Source organism: Pezoporus flaviventris, unplaced genomic scaffold (assembly GCF_033815535.1).
Source record: "Pezoporus flaviventris isolate CSIRO_AGI_PZ_B2104156 unplaced genomic scaffold, CSIRO_AGI_Pfla_v1 ptg000046l, whole genome shotgun sequence".
Classification (NCBI taxonomy): Eukaryota; Metazoa; Chordata; class Aves; order Psittaciformes; family Psittacidae; genus Pezoporus; species Pezoporus flaviventris.
The window spans coordinates 3913682-3939748 of NW_026892594.1; the positions used below are offsets into that span (position 1 = coordinate 3913682).

The following is a 26067-nucleotide window of genomic DNA, read 5'->3' on the forward strand; positions in this document are numbered from 1 at the left end:
CTTCGGAAGAGGCTGCTGGGACCTCTCCTGCCCCGCAGCTGGTTGTGCTTCTGTGAAATGTGGGGAGAGCCCCTTGCTCCTCCCCCCAGATAGGGTTGTACGAGTCAGCAGAATGGAGGGAAATTGCAGCTGTGCTGCAGATGTCCTGCTGGCACTGAGAGCCCGTGGTCACTTGCCCATTAAGCCGGGTCTGTTCCCAAGGGACAGGCACCTCCCCCTTGCATGGCACTACCCTGTCGTCTTCCTCCCTGCATCAGGACCAGGAGGTGCTGAGCCGCTTGAAGGCCCAGGAGCAGGAGCTGCAGCAAGTCCGTCATCAGCTGCGGGAAGAGATGGCCTCCAAGGTGAGGGGTGGCCCAACCCCCCCGTGCCAAACTGGCACCTCTGGGGCTTGGTGGCCCAAGGCTGTATCCCTCTGAGGATTCCTGCTCCTGGCTTTTCTCTGGGCGCCGCAGTGCCCCAAGCTGGGGCTGCTGGCTGAGGGGAGTGTGTGTGCCTGCAGCTGGACCGCAAGGAGCTGGGGCCTTTCCAGCAGCAGCTGGAGGAGCAGTGGAAGAGAAGTCTGGAGCAGGTCACAGAGAAGGCACTGCCGAGAGAGGCTAACAATGCGGCTGGCATTAAGACGTGAGTGTGATGGGGACAGTGGTGGCTTCAGAGACAGCACTCGCCCCGTTGCCACTTTGGCCGTGCCAGCACCCCCGGTTCCTATGGTGCTCTGAGTGCCCATGGCAGTAGTTCGCACTGATGGTGGTGGTTTTTGGAGCCAACCTCCAACTGCTCTCCCTCATCCTCCCGCCATTCTTCTGTAAGCAGCCAGGGGGTTGGGACCTTGCTTGGTTGCTAGGCTACAAACCGGGCTGAAACCCACGTTTCCCAGCTCACCCAGCCCTTTCCTCCCCTGCCCAGGCAGCCTTCCAATGCCGATTCCCGGCGCCTGTCCTGTGACCGGCAGCTCAACGTGAGGGTGCCTGCCTCGTAAGTAGCACCTGTCCCTGGAGCATCGAGGGGCTGCACGGGTGGCACGGGAGGAGACGGATGCTGAGAGCTCCGCCTGACAGGCACAGGGTTCTGGGAGTCAGTGTGGGGGGGTTGACCCTGCTGAGACCCCTCTAATGCTCTGCCCACGAGTGGGGGGATGGGGACCCTTCCCTGAGGGCAGTGGGCAGGGGGATGCCATAGGGTGAAAGCCCATGGATTTTGGGGCACTGCCTTGAGGCGGGCTGGATCATTTGTCCCCTGTCACCCACCGGTGGCTCTTGGTTTCCACAGGCCCGTCATGCCCATCCCACCCGCGCCACGGCTGACCTCCCGCGTCACTGAGAAAATTCCTCGTTCCCTCAAACCAGGGGAAAGCAAGAGGTAGGGGACTTGGGACCCATCCCCTGCCAGGGTGCAGGGTGGCCCTGCCCTGGCGGGAGAGCTCTTCCCTGGGTGGGGATAGAAGGCTCTGTGGGTGCCAGGGCAGGCTGCCCACATACGCCCTGTCCCCCACCCTGGCAGACCACAGTGCTGGGTGCTGAGTCCCCCTATTTCCCATCCTGCAGGGAGCAGGCGGCTCGCTGCTGGAACCCCAGCGTGCCGCGGCAGTGCGGGGACCAGAACACTGCTCCCCAGCCTGTCTTACCCAGCACCCCACGGACTCTCAGGCCGTCCGCTGTGCTCCACAGGAAGGTAGGGATGAAGAAGGAAGGGATCTGGAGGGGGCAAATGAGGCTGGGAGTGTGATGCTGAGTATTTGGGATGGGGGGGGATTCGTGCCTCAGTTTCCCCAGGAGGGCTGCGTGTGGAGGGTTGCTTGGGAATGATCAATACTGCCCCGTGCTTTAGCCAGACCCCTCTCTCCTTCCCAGCAGGATGGTGACAATGCAACCGAGCTTCTGGGCAACACCAGCCGCCGGCAGGACAAGCAGCAGCCTGTGCTCAAGGGCAAGGAGGGTACAGGCAGGAGGAACCCGACCCAGGGCAGCCTTCCCCAGGCACCGCGGCTCGTCCAGCCCCTCCTGCCCCCTTCCGTCAAACTCAAACCCCAGGAGCCACGCACGACTGGGCGTCCCCCGCTGAAGCCCTAGCACCCTGTGGGCCCAGCAGCCAATAAATAATTCTTCATGTTCACCCAAGCACCTGTGTGGGCTGAGTGTGGAACCCTGGCTCGGAAACTCCCCATCACACACAAGGAGGGCTCGGCAGCATCCCTGGCCTGTGGCCACGTGTCACTGCAGGAGCAGCCCCTGGCCACCCCACATACAAGCACCTGTGCCCACCAAGCTGCTGCGCTCCACTGGCACTCTCTGGCCTGGAACTCTATGGTCCTGCTCTTAGAGTCATTCTGCAGCAATTCCCCCCTTTTTCTTTGTGCAAGCAAGGCATTATGGGTTATTCTGTTCACCTGTTTTATCACACAACTATAAACATGTCTAATAGCTATTATGATTAACCCAATCAATGATACATAAGTGCAATACTTTTAAACAGTGTTTGACTCAACCTGTAATGCCCCGTGAAGACAACCATCTAGTTATTCTTAGGATATTGCTCATTTACTATTGCTGGGTAAGCTGAGCCAGGGTTCTCAGCTGTGCGTGCATCGAATTAGCATAATCAGAGACTCATACAACACATTCCAACAAACTTTTCACATCCATGTCCCTGTTCCAACAACAAAAGGTTCTGCAGTGTTGCATGTCTTACAGAGTCAACATTAAAACAAATCATAAATTGCCTTCGATGTAGGATTTGCTTAGCAACTCAGCAACCCAGTCTGCTTAGTTGAGCCAAGGCCCGGCTGAAGCACTTACAGTGATTTGGCATATTATGATTGGATACATGTTTTGAAGACCCTTAGTGACTAACATATAATTGGTTAAACACAGGTGTGAGAACTCAACCTTGAAAGCTTGCCAACAGTCCACAGTTCTCATTAACTTGGTGAATTCCAGCCTCTTATCTTGCTTGCTTAAGCTTCTTCAGGCCTCTCATGGCCTTGCTGTATCTTTCAGGACTATTCAAAGTTTATGTACCAGTTATGCATTCTCCCGTGAGAACACTGTCTCCGCATCTTCCCCCTTTATGTTCTATATATGGTTTGGGTGACCCTACTTGAGCAGGGGATCTGGGCTAGATTATGTCTCCAACATATGCCAACCAGAGACTGCCTGGTCCTGCCCTTTTTTTCTGCTGTATGGCTCTCCGGTAACAGGCTGTATAGCTCTCTGTTCCTTCACATCAAGGTCTGGCATGACGTGTGTCCCCACCGCTCCACGCCTGCTGGGTTGCAGCCAGCAGCGGAGCTAAAGGTTCTTCTTGGTGGCAAACACAGAAGCCAACCCAGTCTTGCCCTTGATTGTGGTAGCAGGCATTTGGTCAGCCTCAGTCCTTGCACCTTGCTGTCAAGGCACAGTTTCACCTGCTTTATCCAGTGACAAGTCGCTACTACAGCAAGGCACACACACATTTACATTAGCAGAGTAACTATTACAGGGTGCAGCAGCAGTTGAAGATGCTGATGACAGCGAGGGACCACCCAAAGAAATTTCTTACCAGTGGAATTCTCCCCCCTCTTAATTTGTTCCATCACCTGCTTTATAACACTACCATTGTATTAAAATTTTTCTAGCTTTTGCCTTAGCATTTTCTAGCAGCTACTGCAAATTTCCATACTCTAACAACTCTTTTACAAGTGACCAATCTATACAATACAAGGTGCAGTTTCTTACTAGCAACTAGCTAGTAAATACAGGTGGTTTTATACACAAAATCACAACCTCTAATAATAGCTACTTTACAAGCACACATATTCAGGATGTTACTTTTCAGTTGCCCCCAAGTGATGTTTTGCAGTTATTTGTTCTTTCTCTTCCTCTATCTCATTCTGCTTGGGGTAATCAGGGTCAGCTCCTGTAGCTGAGGCATCAGGTTTTTCCATTCGTCTGTCCAGCTCATGGGAAGGCTTGACAAACTTTGCAGGCATTCACCATGGACCTGTAGGCAGGAGGACACAAATATACCCCCTCCCCCAGGTTATCAGTTCTTCAGAAGTAGACAGGTTAGACAGGTTAAAGTTAAATGTAACATCATTACTCTCTCCCCCCCCCCCTTTTTTTTTCCCCACTACAGTCCCACGTGCAGAACGTGGCACAAGGACCCTGTGGAGACTAACAGCAAACCAGCTCCGAGAAGCATCACTGCAGTGCGAGGTGGCAGGCTCAACCTTAGCGGGCGTCCCCGCAGAGGCTTTGCCTCCCCCACATCGTATGAGGCTTGGGCTTTTATACTGACCAAAATGCACACTCATTCCGACACAGGTAGCCTGCCTGTGCTGGAAGAAGTGGCCAGCAGTATCTACAGAGGTCTCCAAGGGTTGATAGAAACCTGGACATACTTATATTTACCAACTTCTAGTACATGAGTATCACAGAGAAACTGTATGGGCTCCCCCTGTCAATTGCAAGGAAAAAATCATAACGTATACAGCTTGAGTATAAGAGGATTTTAACGCATACGTGGTCACTGTTTGTCAGGCCTCCTTAACTATTTTGAGATCAAGAGCTTCCCACTCTTTAGCCCCCTGCTGTGTAGTAAACACAGGATCTGCAAAGATGCCCATTGCAGAAAATTCCCCAGTGATGTTCGCATCTTTGGTTACCCATTGTTACAGCTGAGCGTCTCCAGGGCCAGTAAGTCTGAGCAGACCGACCCGGGAGATGAAGAGTCAGGGTCTGGAAGCAGAGGATATAGATCTGGCTCGGATTCAGGGGATTCGGGGGCTGATCCTGCGCTGAACTCGGGGTCTCCGCTGCTCGCAGCTGTGTCTTTCTTATCAGATGCCTCTCGTTCGGTATGTGGCCATCTGCAGACCTGGCTCCTCCGTGACTGAGTTAAATTTTTTTTCACTCTAGGGCATAGTGGGTTGGAAAGGCTCGCGGTTCCTTTAAATCTCCCGCTCGCGCATGATCCCTATTTTCTACTGCGGGCTTCACAGTGGCGCCGCAATCGATCCGGCGCCGAGGCACCGCCCTCTTTCTTTCGGATTCCTCGACTTTTATCATACGTATCCCTTCTAATATACTTTCTCTGTCCTTTTCAAAGTCCCTACTTTCGGAACTGGGGTGGTGGGGAAGCAGGGGGTTACACCTCCTCCGCGGCACCTTCTGATGGAGGGGGAGAAAAGGGGGGAAGAAAAGGGGGGGGGGGGGGGAACCCTGTGCTCGCGCGAGTTGGGGGAAACGAGTTGTAATCTTCCCCCGGTTTCAACCGACCGGGGACGTCTGTTCCTAGTTTCTCCGTTGCTACCGCGGCAGTTTTCTTTTCTGCCTTGTATCTTTTGATACAGTTCATTACTTCCCTCCGTGGTTTACCGAGTTTCTTTGCCTATTTATAATCATTAAGCACTGAGTCAAATAGTTCATCACCAAACTTTCGCCACTCACTCTCCTCAAATATTGTATAAGGATCTGCAAAAAAACTCCCTTAGCCTTCCCTACAGCCAGTAGACCTGCTAGCTGCTTTAGAGTCTCAGGCTCAATTCCCCGCTTTTATAAAAAGCACTGCAAAACGTTCAGGGCTCAGTTCCCCGCTTTTATAAAAAGCACTGTAATAAGTCCAGGGCTACCTCTCGGTCCATTTTCATGGCCAGCCTTTTCCGGATCGTCTTCTTCTGGGTCGTCCTGTAACCTCGGTCTCCGGATCGGCCTCCCGATGCAGCAGTGTCTGGTTCGCCCCAGCGGCGGATTTCTTTCGGTTGGTCCAAGCACCCGGGTCCATCACGCCACCGCAGCAGCATTGCCCGCGCTTCCCGGCCGCTGCAGCCGGCGCCGCTCACTCGCCGTTCCGGGTCCCCGTCGACCGGGGCCCTGTATCCAGGTCCCCGCTAGTTGGGGCTCTGTATCCCGGGTCCCCGTCGACCGGGGCCCTGTATCCGGGTCCCCTTTAAACCGGGGCCCTGTATTCCGGGTCCCCGCTAGTCGGGGCCCTGTATCCAGGTCCCCGCTAGTCGGGGCCCTGTATCGCGGGTCCCCGCTAGTCGGGGCCCTGTATCGCGGGTCCCCGCTAGTCGGGGCCCTGTATCCAGGTCCCCGCTAGTCGGGGCCCTGTATTCCCGGTCCCCGCTAGTCTGGGCCCTGTATTCTGGGTCCCCGCTAGTGGGGAGCCTGTAATCCGGGTCCCCGTCGACCGGGGCCCTGTCATCCGGCTCCCCGCTAGTCGGGGCCCTGTAATCCGGGTCCCCACTGACCGGGACCCTGTATCCCGGGTCCTCGCTAGTCGGGGCCCTGTAAACCGGGTCCCCAGCGACCAGGGCCCTGTAGTCCGCGTCCCTGTTCGGGCGCCATTTGTAAGCGGCGAGGAGAAGCAGACAGGCCAACCCCATATGGGTGATAAGCAACTTCTTTATTTGTGACGCAGTTCACACATATATAGGAGTGGTATTCAGCCACTCCTTCTTGGTATAACAGTATTGGTTAGCCCCCACAGCTTCCTCCACATTCTCCTCCCAGGTCCGGTTTCCGGCCACCTGTGGGGGCCACCCCCTGCCTTGCTTGCACAGTCCTCCAGAACTCTATGGTCCTGCTCTTAGAGTCATTCTGCAACAGAGCACCTCCTGTATGAAGACAGGCTGAGAAAGTTGGGGCTGTTCAGCCTGGAGAAGAGAAGGATGCGTGGAGACCTCCGAGAAGCCTTCCAGTATCTGAAGGGGGCCTATAGGGATGGTGGGGAGGGACTCTTCATTAGGGACCGTAGTGACAGGACAAGGGGTAACAGGTTGAAACTTAAACAGGGGAAGTTTAGATTGTCTGGAAGGAGGAAGTTCTTTCCTGTGAGGGTGGGGGGCCCTGGAATGGGTTGCCCAGGGAGGTTGTGAATGCTCCATCCCTGGCAGTGTTCAAGGGCAGGTTGGGCAAAGCATTGGGTGAGATGGTTTAGTGTGAGGTGTCCCTGCTCGTGGCAGGGGGGTTGGAACTGGATGATCTTAAGGCCCTTTCCAACCCAAACTCTTCTATGATTCTATAAAGAATCTGGCTGAGCAGTTGCCCTAGGTTGCAGTAACGAGGGGTGTTACCTTATTTAAGACTACAGAAGAATTACCTTTTGAAATGTTTATATTAAACAAATGCACGGAATTTAATGGCAAGTTTGTGGCAACTCAACATGCTTTCCAAATAAAGCATTCCACAGGGAATATCCGTGGGTAAGCTGATCTAGCTCTCCCTGCTTATTGCAGGTGGGGTGGACTAGATGGGCTTTGAAGGGCCCTTCCAATCCAAACTATTCCATTCTATAATTCCACACCCAGGAATGAAGTGTGGGAGTGGTACCAGAAGTAAGCATCATGTGCTCAGTGCTGTGTTTCTTGTACCTCACCTCCCAGGATCCTGTAAATGATGGCAACAGCTCTGCATTTACCAGAATGAGCCCTAAGTGCATTGACCTCTATTTTGGTCTTATTCTGAGTAACTGTCCGGGTCTTTTACATCTGGCCCTTGGTTTCATATCGACTTGCCTTTTGACATTTGAGGTCGGACATGACTGCTCTCTGACTCCTTCTCCCTCACTACCTTTGGGTCCTGGGACTCCCTCCACTAGAGCAGCTCGCTCCAAGCCCTGTCCAATGTGGCCTTGAAGACTGCCAGGGATGGGGCAGCCACAGCTTCTCTGGGCACCCTGTGCCAGCGCCTCAGCACCCTCACAGGGAAGAGCTTCTGCCTGATATCCAATCTAAATCTAACCCTTTTCAGCTTAAAGCTATTACTCCTTGTCCTGTCCCTACAGGCTCTTGTCAAAAGTCCCTTTCCAGAGAAGGCTCTGTCTTTAAACAGAGAGTTTTTGCAGATAAAGGAGTGAAAGGAAGAAAAAAGAGCTGTAGGTAGGAAATTAAACATGCAGAAACACCTAAACGGCCTCCAAAGATTTATTACTAATGGGATCTGCTCTTATCAGCCAGTCTTGATTTCAGATGCATCTCGCACAAAGCTGTTCTGCTGGGCTGGTTTCCTCGCAGGTGCCAGCAGATACTTCTGCTTTTGCTTTTCAAGAGCAAAACAGCCTCTGGTTAGACCCATCTGGTGGACTGCTGCTGCAGCTTGCCTTGACACAAGGCTTCTCTAACATCATCAGCTACTTTCTCTGCCCTGGCAAATATCCCCCATTGAGGGATGGGTCCTGGCAGTGGATCCTCACTGTGAATTTAGTGTCCTATGGCAATACCTTTGTCATAGGAAAGGCATCAAAGAGGCAGCTGAGCTGAGGTCTGACCTGGCTGCATGCAGGTTTCTGCATTTCCTTGATGGGTTCCTGCCTGCTTCTGTGTGAGGAAGATCTTTGTTCGTCAGTGAAGAATTAGCCCATTGTTGTGGTTCATTGTCTCACCCTGCTCCAGTTAGACCTGCAGACCCATCAGCCCTCCCTGTTCCCTACTCGGAAAGATGGGTGCTGCCCATATACAACACTTTCAAAGCCATGTTGGTGCAGAAGCACACAGAACAAAGGGAATGCTGAGTTTAGCTCACCGCAGTTTGTGACTCACTGCCTCTTGTTCACATACTCCTGGAAAGACGCATTTCAAATGTCCCCACTTGCTTAGTATGGACACAGGAATATCTGTCTAGGAAGTCATAGTGAAAACAAGCATTGAGCTCTGCATCCATAACATTGGAATTTAGGGTTTTCTCATGTATCCTATTGGCAATGGCCACGTGCCACAAAGTGGTGTTTCCATAAGCGCCATCAAGCAGAAAACCAAGCCCCAAAGGAAGTGTCACTGGTCCTTTTGGGTTGTACTCAACTCTCTTGAGGTCATCTACTCGGGTTGAATGGGGAGTGTTAAGGGGTAAGGCTGCATCACAAAGGGAAAGAGTAAGCCCAGAGCAGGCATATGGTGCCTTCTGACTTGCTCCATTGCATCCACGAGCTAGCTCTTGGTCTAGCAGGAGGTCTGACTCGGAGAGAGTCGCCTGCACAAAAAGCTTTTGACTTCACTTCTTAAGCACCCCAAATTTGCATCTAGCCCATGGCTCGTTCAGCATGAGCTCGTTTTCACACTGTCGATTCTCTAGTGTTAACAGCTACTTTAGGCTTGAGTAGCCTGCAGAGCATGTCTCTAACTCAGCCGTCCCTGCCAAGGAGTGAGAAAACAATTACCTCTGGTCCTCACCCTCTGTTGGCTCCTCCAACCACATCAACCAACTAAGATCTAAGATCATTATGACATCAAGTGCATCCTTCCCTCCTGTTCCTTGCTACACTGACTGTTTTCCTTTGTGCTCTCAGGACAGCATCTTGCTCTGCAGGAAAGGGGCTGCAAGTGCAGCAGGTTTTCCCAGAGGGTTACGAAACAACCCTGAAATTCCTGCTGGATTGACATGCCAAGGTCATGAGAATGAATGAAGACGGGCTGTTTGAATCCAAGTCACCTCGTGTAATCTTAGAGGCGTAAATCAAATGTTGTCGCTCTGGGCTTCGTGTTTGCACTGCCAGCGCGTTTGGTTTGGACAAAGAGGAAGAAAGCTGCGAGGGATGGCAAAGGCTGCGGATGGAAATGGAACGGCGACTCCAAGGAAAGGGAACACAGGCTTCGTGCGTCTGCCAGTGTGCCCGGGACACGAGGCGATGCGCTGGAGCTGCGGGATGGCAACGGGGCGTCGCCCGGAAACGGACAATGGACTCGGCCAATGGGCATCGAGGAGCAGCGGGCTGTGGCCAATAAATAGCGGGCAGGGGGCAGGGTGGTCTCAGTCACTGCTGCAGGTGCGGAGGGGCAGGAGGAAGGCCGCCGGCTGCCCGCTGTCTCTACTGCCCCCAGGTCAGACTCCCGTTGTGGAACACCGCAGCAGCGATGGCAACGCTCAGCCTATTTCAGCTGCTGGACGCTGCCATCAGCACCTCCAACGGGGGACGCGTGAATATCATGCAGCTGCGAATCCTACTGCGGGCTGTGCTGGAGCTCACGGGCCTTGGGGACCTGCCTGTCCCAGACTGGGGGCAGGCTGCCCAGGGGGTCAGGGCCCAGGCCCGGCATGTGAGGCAGCAGCGCCTGGAGCCAGGCGGGTGGCAGCCCAGGACAGCCCTGCTGCAGGGCACCGCTGGCAACTCCCGACTTTACACCAGGGCTGCCGGTGTGGGGCAGCTGGAGGAGATGGAAGACGTGGACAGCAGCAGCTCTGAGGTAGGGGCTCTCCCAAGTCCCATGGGCTCCACAGCCCTGGAGCTCTGGCCCCACCATCCTCTCCATCCCTGTCTTCCCCACTCCTGACACATGGGTGGGAGCCGTGTCCACTCCTCAGGCACCTGAGAGGCACCGTCAGCACCTCATGGGCCTCATCTCCACCCCCAGTCTCCTTGGCTCGCCCCAGGGCTAAACCCGGCACTGCGGGGTACTGGAGAGGGGCCTCACCCTGCACGGCACTGAGCTGCTCAGGCACAGGCTTTTCCCGGGTGTCCCAAGGGGCAGGGCCGGGGACCCAGCTCCTGGTCTGCAGGGGCCCTCCCCTGGGGCTCAACCCCCGCCGCCCTCCTCTCCTAGGACATGGCTCTGTCCCAGCCTCTCCCGGAGGGGATCGGTGGCATGAACGAGGCAGTCGGGAAGGGGCTTGGCTTGCTGAGCTGCTGCTGGGGTCCCTGTGCCCATCGCCCCCTCCCTGCGTAACCCTGTGTCCATCACCCTGGGTGCCACCCAGCGAGGGAGGAGTGGGAAGGGGGCTCTGAGCGGGCAGTGTGAAAGTGTGTGAGTTCAGCCCGGGGCGGCTGGGGACAGAGCTGGGGACCGTGCGGGGAGCCCTGGCTCTGCCCTTGCTGCTGCACTTCTGTCCACAAACCTGCTCCCCTTTGCCGCCTCTTCCCAGGAGGACTACAGAGCCCGGTCTGCCCTCACCAAGTCCTCCACTTTGGACATGGACACCCTGCACAGGGCAAGCTCAGCGCTGCGTCCCAAGGAACCAGGGACAGAGCGTGCAGCCCCTACTGCTCAGAGCACCAGCTCAACCAGCAGGTCTGCAAGTCGCAGTGGTCAGCCCAACATCTCATGGAGATGGGCTGGAGCTGCTGACCGTGAGGACAGGGCTGTATGGAGAAAGCCTTCTCTTGCTGCCACCCCTGCCTGGAGATCAAAGAAAGAAGTTGGAGCTGCTGTCGCCGCGGCCAAGGCTCCACGGAGAAAGTCTTGTCTTGTTTCCAGCAAGACCCGCAGCCCAGGGATGCGTTCCAGAAAAAGGGTTTCCTGGGCAGACCTCCAGGGAGCAGGGACGCAGCCAATAGCCCCTAGCTCCAGTGTGCATCCCAGGGCCATGGGCCAGCTGCAAGAGGCGTGCGGATCGTCAGAATCCTCCGGCTCCAGCAGTTCCTCCACCTCGATGATGGAGGCTGAGTTCAAGACTCTTCACAGCCTCTATGATCAGCTAAAGAAGCAGGCGGCGCAGCTGCAAGCCACCAAGTCGGACCGCGCTGAGCTGGAGATGCTGCGGTCCGAGCTGCTGCACCAGCAGGAGGAAGGTGGGAGCTGTGAGGTCTGGTGGGATGTTTGAGAGCCTGGGTCGGGGGCTCGTTGCCCTCAGAGCCTGGCCTTGAAGGTGAGACCCCCTCACTGACAGTGTGTCCCCTTGGCCCATGTTCTTGCAGGCCAGGAGAGCATCGCCATCAAGCTTGAGGAGCTCCGTGGCCAGGCGTCCTCCCTGCAGGGCCTGGCAAGTGACTTAAAGCAGAAGGTGTGGAAGGTGAGCCGGTGGCAGTCCCCAGGGGGCACGTGGGGATGCTTGGGGGTTTGGGCAGGGAGGGGCAGAAGAAGAGCCCCTGGTCTGGGAAGACACTGGCACCATGCCCTGACTCTGCCCCACCACTGCTCCCAGCTCACGTCCGCGCTTCAGAAGCTGAAGCAGGAGCTGATGGAGATGGTGGCATGGGGGGCTTCGGAAGAGGCTGCTGGGACCTCCCCTGCCCCGCAGCTGGTTGTGCTTCTGTGAAATGTGGGGAGAGCCCCTTGCTCCTCCCCCCAGATAGGGTTGTACGAGTCAGCAGCATGGAGGGAAATTGCAGCTGTGCTGCAGATGTCCTGCTGGCACTGAGAGCCCGTGGTCACTTGCCCATTAAGCCGGGTCTGTTCCCAAGGGACAGGCACCCCCCCCTTGCATGGCACTACCCTGTCGTCTTCCTCCCTGCATCAGGACCAGGAGGTGCTGAGCCGCTTGAAGGCCCAGGAGCAGGAGCTGCAGCAAGTCCGTCATCAGCTGCGGGAAGAGATGGCCTCCAAGGTGAGGGGTGGCCCAACCCCCCCGAGCCAAACTGGCACCTCTGGGGCTTGGTGGCCCAAGGCTGTATCCCTCTGAGGATTCCTGCTCCTGGCTTTTCTCTGGGCGCCGCAGTGCCCCAAGCTGGGGCCGCTGGCTGAGGGGAGTGTGTGTGCCTGCAGCTGGACCGCAAGGAGCTGGGGCCTTTCCAGCAGCAGCTGGAGGAGCAGTGGAAGAGAAGTCTGGAGCAGGTCACGGAGAAGGCACCGCCGAGAGAGGCTAACAATGCGGCTGGCATTAAGACGTGAGTGTGATGGGGACAGTGGTGGCTTCAGAGACAGCACTCGCCCCGTTGCCACTTTGGCCGTGCTAGCACCCCCGGTTCCTATGGTGCTCTGAGTGCCCATGGCAGTAGTTCGCACTGATGGTGGTGGTTTTTGGAGCCAACCTCCAACTGCTCTCCCTCATCCTCCCGCCATTCTTCTGTAACCAGCCAGGGGGTTGGGACCTTGCTTGGGTGCTAGGCTACAAACCGGGCTGAAACCCACGTTTCCCAGCTCACCCACCCCTTTCCTCCCCTGCCCAGGCAGCCTTCCAGTGCCAATTCCCGGCGCCTGTCCTGTGACCGGCAGCTCAACGTGAGGGTGCCTGCCTCGTAAGTAGCACCTGTCCCTGGAGCATCGAGGGGCTGCACGGGTGGCACGGGAGGAGACGGATGCTGAGAGCTCCGCCTGACAGGCACAGGGTTCTGGGAGTCAGTGTGGGGGGGTTGACCCTGCTGAGACCCCTCTAATGCTCTGCCCACGAGTGGGGGGATGGGGACCCTTCCCTGAGGGCAGTGGGCAGGGGGATGCCATAGGGTGAAAGCCCGTGGATTTTGGGGCACTGCCTTGAGGCGGGCTGGATCATTTGTCCCCTGTCACCCACCGGTGGCTCTTGGTTTCCACAGGCCCGTCGTGCCCATCCCACCCACGCCACGGCTGACCTCCCGCGTCACTGAGAAAATTCCTCGTTCCCTCAAACCAGGGGAAAGCAAGAGGTAGGGGACTTGGGACCCATCCCCTGCCAGGGTGCAGGGTGGCCCTGCCCTGGCGGGAGAGCTCTTCCCTGGGTGGGGATAGAAGGCTCTGTGGGTGCCAGGGCAGGCTGCCCACATACGCCCTGTCCCCCACCCTGGCAGACCACAGTGCTGGGTGCTGAGTCCCCCTATTTCCCATCCTGCAGGGAGCAGGCGGCTCGCTGCTGGAACCCCAGCGTGCCGCGGCAGTGCGGGGACCAGAACACTGCTCCCCAGCCTGTCTCACCCAGCACCCCACGGACTCTCAGGCCGTCCGCTGTGCTCCACAGGAAGGTAGGGATGAAGAAGGAAGGGATCTGGAGGGGGCAAATGAGGCTGGGAGTGTGATGCTGAGTATTTGGGATGGGGGGGGATTCGTGCCTCAGTTTCCCCAGGAGGGCTGCGTGTGGAGGGTTGCTTGGGAATGATCAATACTGCCCCGTGCTTTAGCCAGACCCCTCTCTCCTTCCCAGCAGGATGGTGACAATGCAACCGAGCTTCTGGGCAACACCAGCCGCCGGCAGGACAAGCAGCAGCCTGTGCTCAAGGGCAAGGAGGGTACAGGCAGGAGGAACCCGACCCAGGGCAGCCTTCCCCAGGCACCACGGCTCGTCCAGCCCCTCCTGCCCCCTTCCGTCAAACTCAAACCCCAGGAGCCACGCACGACTGGGCGTCCCCCGCTGAAGCCCTAGCACCCTGTGGGCCCAGCAGCCAATAAATAATTCTTCATGTTCACCCAAGCACCTGTGTGGGCTGAGTGTGGAACCCTGGCTCGGAAACTCCCCATCACACACAAGGAGGGCTCGGCAGCATCCCTGGCCTGTGGCCACGTGTCACTGCAGGAGCAGCCCCTGGCCACCCCACATACAAGCACCTGTGCCCACCAAGCTGCTGCGCTCCACTGGCACTCTCTGGCCTGGAACTCTATGGTCCTGCTCTTAGAGTCATTCTGCAGCAATTCCCCCCTTTTTCTTTGTGCAAGCAAGGCATTATGGGTTATTCTGTTCACCTGTTTTATCACACAACTATAAACATGTCTAATAGCTATTATGATTAACCCAATCAATGATACATAAGTGCAATACTTTTAAACAGTGTTTGACTCAACCTGTAATGCCCCGTGAAGACAACCATCTAGTTATTCTTAGGATATTGCTCATTTACTATTGCTGGGTAAGCTGAGCCAGGGTTCTCAGCTGTGCGTGCATCGAATTAGCATAATCAGAGACTCATACAACACATTCCAACAAACTTTTCACATCCATGTCCCTGTTCCAACAACAAAAGGTTCTGCAGTGTTGCATGTCTTACAGAGTCAACGTTAAAACAAATCATAAATTGCCTTTGATGTAGGATTTGCTTAGCAACTCAGCAACCCAGTCTGCTTAGTTGAGCCAAGGCCCGGCTGAAGCACTTACAGTGATTTGGCATATTATGATTGGATACATGTTTTGAAGACCCTTAGTGACTAACATATAATTGCTTAAACACAGGTGTGAGAACTCAACCTTGAAAGCTTGCCAACAGTCCACAGTTCTCATTAACTTGGTGAATTCCAGCCTCTTATCTTGCTTGCTTAAGCTTCTTCAGGCCTCTCATGGCCTTGCTGTATCTTTCAGGACTATTCAAAGTTTATGTACCAGTTATGCATTCTCCCGTGAGAACACTGTCTCCGCATCTTCCCCCTTTATGTTCTATATATGGTTTGGGTGACCCTACTTGAGCAGGGGATCTGGGCTAGATTATGTCTCCAACATATGCCAACCAGAGACTGCCTGGTCCTGCCCTTTTTTTCTGCTGTATGGCTCTCCGGTAACAGGCTGTATAGCTCTCTGTTCCTTCACATCAAGGTCTGGCATGACGTGTGTCCCCACCGCTCCACGCCTGCTGGGTTGCAGCCAGCAGCGGAGCTAAAGGTTCTTCTTGGTGGCAAACACAGAAGCCAACCCAGTCTTGCCCTTGATTGTGGTGGCAGGCATTTGGTCAGCCTCAGTCCTTGCACCTTGCTGTCAAGGCACAGTTTCACCTGCTTTATCCAGTGACAAGTCGCTACTACAGCAAGGCACACACACATTTACATTAGCAGAGTAACTATTACAGGGTGCAGCAGCAGTTGAAGATGCTGATGACAGCGAGGGACCACCCAAAGAAATTTCTTACCAGTGGAATTCTCCCCCCTCTTAATTTGTTCCATCACCTGCTTTATAACACTACCATTGTATTAAAATTTTTCTAGCTTTTGCCTTAGCATTTTCTAGCAGCTACTGCAAATTTCCATACTCTAACAACTCTTTTACAAGTGACCAATCTATACAATACAAGGTGCAGTTTCTTACTAGCAACTAGCTAGTAAATACAGGTGGTTTTATACACAAAATCACAACCTCTAATAATAGCTACTTTACAAGCACACATATTCAGGATGTTACTTTTCAGTTGCCCCCAAGTGATGTTTTGCAGTTATTTGTTCTTTCTCTTCCTCTATCTCATTCTGCTTGGGGTAATCAGGGTCAGCTCCTGTAGCTGAGGCATCAGGTTTTTCCATTCGTCTGTCCAGCTCATGGGAAGGCTTGACAAACTTTGCAGGCATTCACCATGGACCTGTAGGCAGGAGGACACAAATATACCCCCTCCCCCAGGTTATCAGTTCTTCAGAAGTAGACAGGTTAGACAGGTTAAAGTTAAATGTAACATCATTACTCTCTCCCCCCCCCCCTTTTTTTTTCCCCACTACAGTCCCACGTGCAGAACGTGGCACAAGGACCCTGTGGAGACTAACAGCAAACCAGCTCCGAGAAGCATCACTGCAGTGCGAGGTGGCAGGCTCAACCTTAGCGGGCGTCCCCGCAGAGGCTCTGCCTCCCCCACATCGTATGAGGCTTGGGCTTTTATACTGACCAAAATGCACACTCATTCCGACACAGGTAGCCTGCCTGTGCTGGAAGAAGTGGCCAGCAGTATCTACAGAGGTCTCCAAGGGTTGATAGAAACCTGGACATACTTATATTTACCAACTTCTAGTACATGAGTATCACAGAGAAACTGTATGGGCTCCCCCTGTCAATTGCAAGGAAAAAATCATAACGTATACAGCTTGAGTATAAGAGGATTTTAACGCATACGTGGTCACTGTTTGTCAGGCCTCCTTAACTATTTTGAGATCAAGAGCTTCCCACTCTTTAGCCCCCTGCTGTGTAGTAAACACAGGATATGCAAAGATGCCCATTGCAGAAAATTCCCCAGTGATGTTCGCATCTTTGGTTACCCATTGTTACAGCTGAGCGTCTCCAGGGCCAGTAAGTCTGAGCAGACCGACCCGGGAGATGAAGAGTCAGGGTCTGGAAGCAGAGGATATAGATCTGGCTCGGATTCAGGGGATTCGGGGGCTGATCCTGCGCTGAACTCGGGGTCTCCGCTGCTCGCAGCTGTGTCTTTCTTATCAGATGTCTCTCGTTCGGTATGTGGCCATCTGCAGACCTGGCTCCTCCGTGACTGAGTTAAATTTTTTTTCACTCTAGGGCATAGTGGGTTGGAAAGGCTCGCGGTTCCTTTAAATCTCCCGCTCGCGCATGATCCCTATTTTCTACTGCGGGCTTCACAGTGGCGCCGCAATCGATCCGGCGCCGAGGCACCGCCCTCTTTCTTTCGGATTCCTCGACTTTTATCATACGTATCCCTTCTAATATACTTTCTCTGTCCTTTTCAAAGTCCCTACTTTCGGAACTGGGGTGGTGGGGAAGCAGGGGGTTACACCTCCTCCGCGGCACCTTCTGATGGAGGGGGAGAAAAGGGGGGAAGAAAAGGGGGGGGGGGGAACCCTGTGCTCGCGCGAGTTGGGGGAAACGAGTTGTAATCTTCCCCCGGTTTCAACCGACCGGGGACGTCTGTTCCTAGTTTCTCCGTTGCTACCGCGGCAGTTTTCTTTTCTGCCTTGTATCTTTTGATACAGTTCATTACTTCCCTCCGTGGTTTACCGAGTTTCTTTGCCTATTTATAATCATTAAGCACTGAGTCAAATAGTTCATCACCAAACTTTCGCCACTCACTCTCCTCAAATATTGTATAAGGATCTGCAAAAAAACTCCCTTAGCCTTCCCTACAGCCAGTAGACCTGCTAGCTGCTTTAGAGTCTCAGGCTCAATTCCCCGCTTTTATAAAAAGCACTGCAAAAAGTTCAGGGCTCAGTTCCCCGCTTTTATAAAAAGCACTGTAATAAGTCCAGGGCTACCTCTCGGTCCATTTTCATGGCCAGCCTTTTCCGGATCGTCTTCTTCTGGGTCGTCCTGTAACCTCGGTCTCCGGATCGGCCTCCCGATGCAGCAGTGTCTGGTTCGCCCCAGCGGCGGATTTCTTTCGGTTGGTCCAAGCACCCGGGTCCATCACGCCACCGCAGCAGCATTGCCCGCGCTTCCCGGCCGCTGCAGCCGGCGCCGCTCACTCGCCGTTCCGGGTCCCCGTCGACCGGGGCCCTGTATCCAGGTCCCCGCTAGTTGGGGCTCTGTATCCCGGGTCCCCGTCGACCGGGGCCCTGTATCCGGGTCCCCGTTAAACCGGGGCCCTGTATTCCGGGTCCCCAGCGACCAGGGCCCTGTAGTCCGCGTCCCTGTTCGGGCGCCATTTGTAAGTGGCGAGGAGAAGCAGACAGGCCAACCCCATATGGGTGATAAGCAACTTCTTTATTTGTGACGCAGTTCACACATATATAGGAGTGGTATTCAGCCACTCCTTCTTGGTATAACAGTATTGGTTAGCCCCCACAGCTTCCTCCACATTCTCCTCCCAGGTCCGGTCTCCGGCCACCTGTGGGGGCCACCCCCTGCCTTGCTTGCACAGTCCTCCAGAACTCTATGGTCCTGCTCTTAGAGTCATTCTGCAACAGAGCACCTCCTGTATGAAGACAGGCTGAGAAAGTTGGGGCTGTTCAGCCTGGAGAAGAGAAGGATGCGTGGAGACCTCCGAGAAGCCTTCCAGTATCTGAAGGGGGCCTATAGGGATGGTGGGGAGGGACTCTTCATTAGGGACAGTAGTGACAGGACAAGGGGTAACAGGTTGAAACTTAAACAGGGGAAGTTTAGATTGTCTGGAAGGAGGAAGTTCTTTCCTGTGAGGGTGGGGGGCCCTGGAATGGGTTGCCCAGGGAGGTTGTGAATGCTCCATCCCTGGCAGTGTTCAAGGGCAGGTTGGGCAAAGCATTGGGTGAGATGGTTTAGTGTGAGGTGTCCCTGCTCGTGGCAGGGGGGTTGGAACTGGATGATCTTAAGGCCCTTTCCAACCCAAACTCTTCTATGATTCTATAAAGAATCTGGCTGAGCAGTTGCCCTAGGTTGCAGTAACGAGGGGTGTTACCTTATTTAAGACTACAGAAGAATTACCTTTTGAAATGTTTATATTAAACAAATGCACGGAATTTAATGGCAAGTTTGTGGCAACTCAACATGCTTTCCAAATAAAGCATTCCACAGGGAATATCCGTGGGTAAGCTGATCTAGCTCTCCCTGCTTATTGCAGGTGGGGTGGACTAGATGGGCTTTGAAGGGCCCTTCCAATCCAAACTATTCCATTCTATAATTCCACACCCAGGAATGAAGTGTGGGAGTGGTACCAGAAGTAAGCATCATGTGCTCAGTGCTGTGTTTCTTGTACCTCACCTCCCAGGATCCTGTAAATGATGGCAACAGCTCTGCATTTACCAGAATGAGCCCTAAGTGCATTGACCTCTATTTTGGTCTTATTCTGAGTAACTGTCCGGGTCTTTTACATCTGGCCCTTGGTTTCATATCGACTTGCCTTTTGACATTTGAGGTCGGACATGACTGCTCTCTGACTCCTTCTCCCTCACTACCTTTGGGTCCTGGGACTCCTTCCACTAGAGCAGCTCGCTCCAAGCCCTGTCCAATGTGGCCTTGAAGACTGCCAGGGATGGGGCAGCCACAGCTTCTCTGGGCACCCTGTGCCAGCGCCTCAGCACCCTCACAGGGAAGAGCTTCTGCCTGATATCCAATCTAAATCTAACCCTTTTCAGCTTAAAGCTATTACTCCTTGTCCTGTCCCTACAGGCTCTTGTCAAAAGTCCCTTTCCAGAGAAGGCTCTGTCTTTAAACAGAGAGTTTTTGCAGATAAAGGAGTGAAAGGAAGAAAAAAGAGCTGTAGGTGGGAAATTAAACATGCAGAAACACCTAAACGGCCTCCAAAGATTTATTACTAATGGGATCTGCTCTTATCAGCCAGTCTTGATTTCAGATGCATCTCGCACAAAGCTGTTCTGCTGGGCTGGTTTCCTCGCAGGTGCCAGCAGATACTTCTGCTTTTGCTTTTCAAGAGCAAAACAGCCTCTGGTTAGACCCATCTGGTGGACTGCTGCTGCAGCTTGCCTTGACACAAGGCTTCTCTAACATCATCAGCTACTTTCTCTGCCCTGGCAAATATCCCCCATTGAGGGATGGGTCCTGGCAGTGGATCCTCACTGTGAATTTGGTGTCCTATGGCAATACCTTTGTCATAGGAAAGGCATCAAAGAGGCAGCTGAGCTGAGGTCTGACCTGGCTGCATGCAGGTTTCTGCATTTCCTTGATGGGTTCCTGCCTGCTTCTGTGTGAGGAAGATCTTTGTTCGTCAGTGAAGAATTAGCCCATTGTTGTGGTTCATTGTCTCACCCTGCTCCAGTTAGACCTGCAGACCCATCAGCCCTCCCTGTTCCCTACTCGGAAAGATGGGTGCTGCCCATATACAACACTTTCAAAGCCATGTTGGTGCAGAAGCACACAGAACAAAGGGAATGCTGAGTTTAGCTCACCGCAGTTTGTGACTCACTGCCTCTTGTTCACATACTCCTGGAAAGACGCATTTCAAATGTCCCCACTTGCTTAGTATGGACACAGGAATATCTGTCTAGGAAGTCATAGTGAAAACAAGCATTGAGCTCTGCATCCATAACATTGGAATTTAGGGTTTTCTCATGTATCCTATTGGCAATGGCCACGTGCCACAAAGTGGTGTTTCCATAAGCGCCATCAAGCAGAAAACCAAGCCCCAAAGGAAGTGTCACTGGTCCTTTTGGGTTGTACTCAACTCTCTGAGGTCATCTACTCGGGTTGAATGGGGAGTGTTAAGGGGTAAGGCTGCATCACAAAGGGAAAGAGTAAGCCCAGAGCAGGCATATGGTGCCTTCTGACTTGCTCCATTGCATCCACGAGCTAGCTCTTGGTCTAGCAGGAGGTCTGACTCGGAGAGAGTCGCCTGCACAAAAAGCTTTTGACTTCACTTCTTAAGCACCCCAAATTTGCATCTAGCCCATGGCTCGTTCAGCATGAGCTCGTTTTCACACTGTCGATTCTCTAGTGTTAACAGCTACTTTAGGCTTGAGTAGCCTGCAGAGCATGTCTCTAACTCAGCCGTCCCTGCCAAGGAGTGAGAAAACAATTACCTCTGGTCCTCACCCTCTGTTGGCTCCTCCAACCACATCAACCAACTAAGATCTAAGATCATTATGACATCAAGTGCATCCTTCCCTCCTGTTCCTTGCTACACTGACTGTTTTCCTTTGTGCTCTCAGGACAGCATCTTGCTCTGCAGGAAAGGGGCTGCAAGTGCAGCAGGTTTTCCCAGAGGGTTACGAAACAACCCTGAAATTCCTGCTGGATTGACATGCCAAGGTCATGAGAATGAATGAAGACGGGCTGTTTGAATCCAAGTCACCTCGTGTAATCTTAGAGGCGTAAATCAAATGTTGTCGCTCTGGGCTTCGTGTTTGCACTGCCAGCGCGTTTGGTTTGGACAAAGAGGAAGAAAGCTGCGAGGAAAGGCAAAGGCTGCGGATGGAAATGGAACGGCGACTCCAAGGAAAGGGAACACAGGCTTCGTGCGTCTGCCAGTGTGCCCGGGACACGAGGCGATGCGCTGGAGCTGCGGGATGGCAACGGGGCGTCGCCCGGAAACGGACAATGGACTCGGCCAATGGGCATCGAGGAGCAGCGGGCTGTGGCCAATAAATAGCGGGCAGGGGGCAGGGTGGTCTCAGTCACTGCTGCAGGTGCGGAGGGGCAGGAGGAAGGCCGCCGGCTGCCCGCTGTCTCTACTGCCCCCAGGTCAGACTCCCGTTGTGGAACACCGCAGCAGCGATGGCAACGCTCAGCCTATTTCAGCTGCTGGACGCTGCCATCAGCACCTCCAACGGGGGACGCGTGAATATCATGCAGCTGCGAATCCTACTGCGGGCTGTGCTGGAGCTCACGGGCCTTGGGGACCTGCCTGTCCCAGACTGGGGGCAGGCTGCCCAGGGGGTCAGGGCCCAGGCCCGGCATGTGAGGCAGCAGCGCCTGGAGCCAGGCGGGTGGCAGCCCAGGACAGCCCTGCTGCAGGGCACCGCTGGCAGCTCCCGACTTTACACCAGGGCTGCCGGTGTGGGGCAGCTGGAGGAGATGGAAGACGTGGACAGCAGCAGCTCTGAGGTAGGGGCTCTCCCAAGTCCCATGGGCTCCACAGCCCTGGAGCTCTGGCCCCACCATCCTCTCCATCCCTGTCTTCCCCACTCCTGACACATGGGTGGGAGCCGTGTCCACTCCTCAGGCACCTGAGAGGCACCGTCAGCACCTCATGGGCCTCATCTCCACCCCCAGTCTCCTTGGCTCGCCCCAGGGCTAAACCCGGCACTGCGGGGTACTGGAGAGGGGCCTCACCCTGCACGGCACTGAGCTGCTCAGGCACAGGCTTTTCCCGGGTGTCCCAAGGGGCAGGCCTGGAGAACCAGCTCCTGGTCTGCAGGGGCCCTCCCCTGGGGCTCAACCCCCGCCGCCCTCCTCTCCTAGGACATGGCTCTGTCCCAGCCTCTCCCGGAGGGGATCGGTGGCATGAACGAGGCAGTCGGGAAGGGGCTTGGCTTGCTGAGCTGCTGCTGGGGTTCCTGTGCCCATCGTTTCCTCCCTGCGTAACCCTGTGTCCATCACCCTGGGCGCCACCCAGCGAGGGAGGAGTGGGAAGGGGGCTCTGAGCCGGAAGTGTGAAAGTGTGTGAGTTCAGCCCGGGGCGGCTGGGGACAGAGCTGGGGACCGTGCGGGGAGCCCTGGCTCTGCCCTTGCTGCTGCACTTCTGTCCACAAACCTGCTCCCCTTTGCCGCCTCTTCCCAGGAGGACTACAGAGCCCGGTCTGCCCTCACCAAGTCCTCCACTTTGGACATGGACACCCTGCACAGGGCAAGCTCAGCACTGCGTCCCAAGGAACCAGGGACAGAGCGTGCAGCCCCTACTGCTCAGAGCACCAGCTCAACCAGCAGGTCTGCAAGTCGCAGTGTTCCGCCCAACATCTCATGGAGATGGGCTGGAGCTGCTGACCGTGAGGACAGGGCTGTATGGAGAAAGCCTTCTCTTGCTGCCACCCCTGCCTGGAGATCAAAGAAAGAAGTTGGAGCTGCTGTCGCCGCGGCCAAGGCTCCACGGAGAAAGTCTTGTCTTGTTTCCAGCAAGACCCGCAGCCCAGGGATGCGTTCCAGAAAAAGGGTTTCCTGGGCAGACCTCCAGGGAGCAGGGACGCAGCCAATAGCCCCTAGCTCCAGTGTGCATCCCAGGGCCATGGGCCAGCTGCAAGAGGCGTGTGGATCGTCAGAATCCTCCGGCTCCAGCAGTTCCTCCACCTCCTCGATGATGGAGGCTGAGTTCAAGACTCTTCACAGCCTCTATGATCTGCTAAAGAAGCAGGCGGCGCAGCTGCAAGCCACCAAGTCGGACCGCGCTGAGCTGGAGATGCTGCGGTCCGAGCTGCTGCACCAGCAGGAGGAAGGTGGGAGCTGTGAGGTCTGGTGGGATGTTTGAGAGCCTGGGTCGGGGGCTCGTTGCCCTCAGAGCCTGGCCTTGAAGGTGAGACCCCCTCACTGACAGTGTGTCCCCTTGGCCCATGTTCTTGCAGGCCAGGAGAGCATCGCCATCAAGCTTGAGGAGCTCCGTGGCCAGGCGTCCTCCCTGCAGGGCCTGGCAAGTGACTTAAAGCAGAAGGTGTGGAAGGTGAGCCGGTGGCAGTCCCCAGGGGGCACGTGGGGATGCTTGGGGGTTTGGGCAGGGAGGGGCAGAAGAAGAGCCCCTGGTCTGGGAAGACACTGGCACCATGCCCTGACTCTGCCCCACCACTGCTCCCAGCTCACGTCCGCGCTTCAGAAGCTGAAGCAGGAGCTGATGGAGATGGTGGCATGGGGGGCTTCGGAAGAGGCTGCTGGGACCTCCCCTGCCCCGCAGCTGGTTGTGCTTCTGTGAAATGTGGGGAGAGCCCCTTGCTCCTCCCCCCAGATAGGGTTGTACGAGTCAGCAGCATGGAGGGAAATTGCAGCTGTGCTGTAGATGTCCTGCTGGCACTGAGAGCCCGTGGTCACTTGCCCATTAAGCCGGGTCTGTTCCCAAGGGACAGGCACCCCCCCCTTGCATGGCACTACCCTGTCGTCTTCCTCCCTGCATCAGGACCAGGAGGTGCTGAGCCGCTTGAAGGCCCAGGAGCAGGAGCTGCAGCAAGTCCGTCATCAGCTGCGGGAAGAGATGGCCTCCAAGGTGAGGGGTGGCCCAACCCCCCCGAGCCAAACTGGCACCTCTGGGGCTTGGTGGCCCAAGGCTGTATCCCTCTGAGGATTCCTGCTCCTGGCTTTTCTCTGGGCGCCGCAGTGCCCCAAGCTGGGGCCGCTGGCTGAGGGGAGTGTGTGTGCCTGCAGCTGGACCGCAAGGAGCTGGGGCCTTTCCAGCAGCAGCTGGAGGAGCAGTGGAAGAGAAGTCTGGAGCAGGTCACGGAGAAGGCACCGCCGAGAGAGGCTAACAATGCGGCTGGCATTAAGACGTGAGTGTGATGGGGACAGTGGTGGCTTCAGAGACAGCACTCGCCCCGTTGCCACTTTGGCCGTGCCAGCACCCCCGGTTCCTATGGTGCTCTGAGTGCCCATGGCAGTAGTTCGCACTGATGGTGGTGGTTTTTGGAGCCAACCTCCAACTGCTCTCCCTCATCCTCCCGCCATTCTTCTGTAAGCAGCCAGGGGGTTGGGACCTTGCTTGGGTGCTAGGCTACAAACCGGGCTGAAACCCACGTTTCCCAGCTCACCCAGCCCTTTCCTCCCCTGCCCAGGCAGCCTTCCAATGCCGATTCCCGGCGCCTGTCCTGTGACCGGCAGCTCAACGTGAGGGTGCCTGCCTCGTAAGTAGCACCTGTCCCTGGAGCATCGAGGGGCTGCACGGGTGGCACGGGAGGAGACGGATGCTGAGAGCTCCGCCTGACAGGCACAGGGTTCTGGGAGTCAGTGTGGGGGGGTTGACCCTGCTGAGACCCCTCTAATGCTCTGCCCACGAGTGGGGGGATGGGGACCCTTCCCTGAGGGCAGTGGGCAGGGGGATGCCATAGGGTGAAAGCCCGTGGATTTTGGGGCACTGCCTTGAGGCGGGCTGGATCATTTGTCCCCTGTCACCCACCGGTGGCTCTTGGTTTCCACAGGCCCGTCAAGCCCATCCCACCCGCGCCACGGCTGACCTCCCGCGTCACTGAGAAAATTCCTCGTTCCCTCAAACCAGGGGAAAGCAAGAGGTAGGGGACTTGGGACCCATCCCCTGCCAGGGTGCAGGGTGGCCCTGCCCTGGCGGGAGAGCTCTTCCCTGGGTGGGGATAGAAGGCTCTGTGGGTGCCTGGGCAGGCTGCCCACATACGCCCTGTCCCCCACCCTGGCAGACCACAGTGCTGGGTGCTGAGTCCCCCTATTTCCCATCCTGCAGGGAGCAGGCGGCTCGCTGCTGGAACCCCAGCGTGCCGTGGCAGTGCGGGGACCAGAACACTGCTCCCCAGCCTGTCTCACCCAGCACCCCACGGACTCTCAGGCCGTCCGCTGTGCTCCACAGGAAGGTAGGGATGAAGAAGGAAGGGATCTGGAGGGGGCAAATGAGGCTGGGAGTGTGATGCTGAGTATTTGGGATGGGGGGATTCGTGCCTCAGTTTCCCCAGGAGGGCTGCGTGTGGAGGGTTGCTTGGGAATGATCAATACTGCCCCGTGCTTTAGCCAGACCCCTCTCTCCTTCCCAGCAGGATGGTGACAATGCAACCGAGCTGCTGGGCAACACCAGCCGCCGGCAGGACAAGCAGCAGCCTGTGCTCAAGGGCAAGGAGGGTACAGGCAGGAGGAACCCGACCCAGGGCAGCCTTCCCCAGGCACCGCGGCTCGTCCAGCCCCTCCTGCCCCCTTCCGTCAAACTCAAACCCCAGGAGCCACGCACGACTGGGCGTCCCCCGCTGAAGCCCTAGCACCCTGTGGGCCCAGCAGCCAATAAATAATTCCTCATGTTCACCCAAGCACCTGTGTGGGCTGAGTGTGGAACCCTGGCTCGGAAACTCCCCATCACACACAAGGAGGGCTCGGCAGCATCCCTGGCCTGTGGCCACGTGTCACTGCAGGAGCAGCCCCTGGCCACCCCACATACAAGCACCTGTGCCCACCAAGCTGCTGCGCTCCACTGGCACTCTCTGGCCTGGAAAAGCCCTGTTTGGGAGCCTGCGTCCCCAGAGTCTCCTGCATGACCCAGGGAACTACAGAGCAGTCAGTCTCACTTGTGTGCCTGGCAAAATCTTGGAGAAAATTCTCCTGGAAGGCATGCTAAGGCACATGAAAAACACCAAGGGGAAATGTAAGCGGCGAGGAGAAGCAGACAGGCCAACCCAATATGGGTGATAAGCAACTTCTCCTTTATTTGTGACACAGTTCACACATATATAGGAGTGGTATTCAGCCACTCCTTCTTGGCACAACAGTATTGGTTAGCCCCCACACAGCTTCCTCCACATTCTCCTCCCAGGTC

The 26067-nt window shown here is 55.7% G+C and overlaps 1 long non-coding RNA gene across 1 annotated transcript in view; it reads left to right on the plus strand.

Annotated features, from left to right (window-relative positions):
- The first annotated feature begins 582 nt into the window (after window positions 1-582).
- The window catches only part of LOC133276753 (uncharacterized), a 108856-nt gene continuing 83371 nt past the window's right edge, over window positions 583-26067 (plus strand). Inside the window, exon 1 of the long non-coding RNA XR_009745988.1 lies at window positions 583-624. This is a non-coding gene — a long non-coding RNA (uncharacterized LOC133276753). The remainder of the gene's footprint in view (window positions 625-26067) is intronic.